Source organism: Canis lupus, chromosome 12 (assembly GCF_048164855.1).
Source record: "Canis lupus baileyi chromosome 12, mCanLup2.hap1, whole genome shotgun sequence".
Taxonomy (NCBI): Eukaryota; Metazoa; Chordata; class Mammalia; order Carnivora; family Canidae; genus Canis; species Canis lupus.
Window position 1 is genome coordinate 40,110,671 of NC_132849.1, and position 4,392 is coordinate 40,115,062.

At 50.3% G+C, this 4,392-nt stretch overlaps 1 long non-coding RNA gene across 1 annotated transcript in view; it reads left to right on the top strand.

Moving 5' to 3' along the window:
- LOC140601553 (uncharacterized) overlaps positions 1–4,392 on the top strand; it is a 45,002-nt gene that overhangs the window by 21,842 nt on the left and 18,768 nt on the right. The gene's annotated exons all lie outside the window — the stretch shown is intronic.

Sequence of the window (4,392 nt, forward strand, 5' to 3'; positions counted from 1 at the left end):
AACCAGTCCCAGTCCCACCCCAAGATAGGATTGGGGTGCAGTGAGGGTCTTCTCTCTACACTGAGCTGGCTTTTGCTACTCAAACAGGGAGTGAGAGATGCTATGACAAGACACTGGCTGGGGCCTTCACTTTATACAACAATGTGATTCTGAAACTTTGTGGATGAAGAGAAACATTTGCCATTTGGGTCATGTGTTCAGGATGTCTGAGGATCTGCTATTACCTATGAAAGTCTTGGGTGGTCTGCATTGAAGCCAGGTTGTCTAGTCACCACCCTCCTCCCAAGCCCACCCCCATGGGTGCTTCTTGAGGGTTCAGAGCCCACTGTCAGCATGAGCTCATGGTGGTTGGGAGGCCAGGCAGGGATTCAGGGCTGTGCAGGTGCCCACAGATTGTCTTTGGACCCTGGGCTGGGGTGTCCAAGCACACTGGTTCTTCCTGGATCCTCCACACTCTCTTTCCTTTGTGCCTTTCCAGGACTTTCCTTCCTGTAGATGGAATTCTCACCTCTTCCCAGAACCGAGCCTCTTCTAGCTACAACAGAACTCACATGTACAGTTTTATGCTCTTGGTGAACTTTCCCCTCTGTTAGCATCCTCACAATATCTCCAAAACATTGAGATGACCCCCACTTAGGAGCAAAGTAAATGGAGGCCCAGAGGCCACATGGTTTGTCCTGAGCCAAAATTCAGGCTGTGTGCATCCCTGGTCAGCTGCTGACTCCTAGCCTCAGGCCATGGTTCCAGCATCAGATTTCAGTGTGGAACTGCCCCTTGTAAAACTCTGAGTCAGGAGATAGAACTGCTGTTCCTTTCTTAAAAGGTTTTATTTATTTATTCATGAGAGATACACAGAGAGAGGCAGAGACATAGGCAGAGGGAGAAGCAGGTTCCCTGCGGGGAGCCTGTTATTGGACTCCATCCCAGGACCCTGGGGTCACGACTTGAGCCAAAGGCAGACACACTCAACCATTGAGCCACCCAGGTGCCCTGATAGAACTGCTGTTTTTAATGTTTCCTTATTCTATAGTCTCATGTGTTCTAAGTGTGCACACTCATAGCCTCTGGATGCTTAGAAAAGGATTATTATTTTGAAAGTTCCCCAGTCATCATTCCCTCTGGAGATCCCTGCCATACCCTCTCTTCCTCACTGATCCAGCAAGACCCATTTCAGAGCATCCTCCCAGCACACACACACACACACACACACACACACACACACACATGCCAGGAGTCCTCCCCTGCTGTGGCCTGGGTCTCCTCTGCACATCACAGCAGCACTCAGGCACCGTGGTTAGGTATAAAACACAGGGTGGCACAAGGCCATTGGCCGTGCTGTTTACTGGTGCAGGCCACTGCTTCATCTGACCTCACAAGACTTGTAGCTTCTTGAGCATAGAAAGGAAGCTACGAAGCTAGAAAGATGTGGTGTGAGCTGCTGGGTCTGCCTATGGCATGGTTCACTTCAGCAAACTCTCCCCTGAGTATATCTGGTTGGCAGGACCTAAAATCACATCCTGAATCTGGTTGCGAGGGATTCTGGGAATTGCAGTTTTTCTCTGTCCAACCCGTATGCCTTCTGTTTAGCTCTAGGCAGACACCTGCTCAGTCAATCCCCAATATCTATATCATTGCAGAGAAAAGGGAAGTCCCATCAGTGTTTGACTCCATTAGTGACAAGTTTTCCAGCCTCAAAAGCGATGTTGAAGGGCCAACGGTGATGCTCTGAGACGCTGCAGAATGTGGCTCACGCTATGAAGGACTTTGTGCAAATCTCTCATGCCTTCAGCTTCAGGTGACCTTGGTCATTAAGAAGGCAGGAAGTGGGGATCCCTGGGTGGCTCAGAGGTTTAGCACCTGCCTTTGGCCCAGGGCATGATCCTGGAGTCCTGGGATGGAGTCCCGCATCCCGCTCCCTGCATGGAGCCTGCTTCTCCCTCTGCCTGTGTCTCTGCCTCTCTCTCTCTCTCTCTCTCTGTCTTTCATGAATAAATAAATAAAATCTTAAAAAAAAAAAAGAAGGCAAGAAGTCAGTATCCTGGACTTTTTCTCCTTTACATCCACTCAGTGGACTAGAATCTTAAAAGAACTTACCAGGTATTTTGATCATGATAGTCTAGGTTAGGCTACGGGATAAACAGCCCATGACCACCAGTGGCTTAGCATTAACGTGGCCAGGGCTACCACCTTGTTCATGCCACCTGTCCAGTGTAGACTGGTCAGGGACTTCGGAGTGCCCCAGGGCTTTGGGCTGACCACAGGTCCATCTTCACACTTCCCCTCAAATGCATTCCTGGTGAGGCAGGAAAAGCAGAATATGGCAAACTACACGCTTGTTTCTGTGAGGAATGAACATGTTGACCCTCCGACTTCACTAGCCAAAGCAAGTCACATGGCTCAGCAAACGTCAAGGGGTAGACTGGCAATCTTCCTTGCACTGAAGAACCGAGTATGGTTAATGGGACTGATCAACTCTGGTGGGAGGCAGAGGGGACAGCCATGCCCCCTACACCGTCCTGGTTCCCTGTACTCCAGCTGGGGCCACTTAACATTCCCCCATTACCATTTTCCCGCAGGCACTGAAAAGTTTAGCTTTAAAGATACGGATACAATTTTTACTTGAAAATGGCCTGTGAAAAACCCGGCACAGTCCCCAGAGGCATAATTCTCATCATGCTTTTCCTCAGATACATCTGTGGTTCTCAGTCTGTCATGACTTTGTGGGCTGGGAATGCTGCATGTTTACTTTTGAATAAAAGCCCTGCTTATCTTTCTTGAATTCGGGAGAGAAGGTGATTGGCACAAGAGGTGCAGCCCAGATGGCTCCTCGGGTTCAGCGCAAGTGCTTCACCCGGGCTTTCTCTGACCACCTTCTCCCCAGCTGGAAGCCATCTGCTCTCATGAGTCCCTACTTTGCCTGTGCTCCCCACTCCCTCCCTCACCCCCCATTCCTGGCACGGTCCCTCATTGCATTATCAACGTTTGTATAAATGTTTCACTTCCCCCACTAGCTCTCTGAGAGCCAGAACTTGATTTGATCCATCTAGAACTGTCCCTGCTACACAGATGGCAATTCCTAAGTATTTTTGAATAGGTCAAAAAATGAACCTCTATCTTTACTGTAGGGCCTTTCCTGCTGGAGTATTTCAGTGTCTTCTGAGTAAAAGAAAGAATAGGTGGGTGGATGAATGGCTGGATGGCTGGATGGCTAGATGCACAAATGAAAGAATAAAGGATTGAATATGTATAGAGTCAGTTAACCTCTCCTAGGGAAGCTAAGCAAGCCTATTGTCCCCAGATAGTTCTGCTGATTCTGACCGGCTAACACAGAAATGTGGGCTCTTGGAACAGAGGGGACAGATGGAAGTGGAGTGATGCAGGGCCACTTCTCACCACTCTGCAAACTGAGGCCCAGGCCCTGCTATGGCCAGCTGTGTCCCCTGCACCTGTACACAACCAGACTTTGGTCATGATTGAACTTGAATGCACCAGGGGCAAAATTTGCTGGGACAAGGGTGTAGGGTGTTACTCTCTTCTCTGATGGTTTCTGTGGCCCAAACTGAGCAGGGTGGAGGAAGAAGCCAAGGGACAGTGGAGTCTCTAGCAATTCTTGCCTGTGAAACTGCCCTGCTGGGTCCCTGCTTTCTACATGAAATGTTTTCCAGGCTGAGGCATGATATAGCCCCGGGTCCCTGAAGCCTAGAAGAGGTCAGTGGCCTGAAGCAGCAAGAGCCAGAGGGATAGCCCCAGAGAAAGTGTCCTTCCATTGTTCCCTTGCCCATTGAGAGGAGCCTCAAGTACCACTTCCTCTTTCTTGGGAGATGGGAAACACGCCACCACAAATTCCTGTGCCTCACAGATCTCTGCAGGCTGGAGTCCTGAAAAGGGAGGGCAGAGAGGCAGGGTCATGTGGGGCAGTGTCCTGTGTCCAAGTGGTGGTGGGGTGAAGGGACTAGCAGACACCCCTCTTTCTTCTGCAATAAAAGGACAGAAACGTTACCTCCCCTTCATCTCAAAGAAACGCATAGAGCTGAGAAATGGTCCCTCTGCGGGGCTTAGCACTCAACGTAGGGGACTTGAGACTTCTTTGCCTTGGTCTTCTCTCGCCTTTCATCTCATGAGAAAGAGAAATGTGTGGATGCAGAAGGAAGCCCAGAGATTTGGGGACCATCTCCACCCCAGTGGTAGGGAGTGGTGCTTCCATGGGGTCCGCCTGGATAGTCCCTGGGCCAAGAGGCATCAATAAGGCCAATGGGATGCTGTGTATGGACGCTGACTCTGGGGAACCCGATCCTCTGCCAAAGATGCCACCAAGAGCCCCAAGTGAGAACCCACCTCCCTCCCTTGGCCTCCCTCAGGCTCCTTTGGAATGATGCTCTGTGGCCAAGCAGG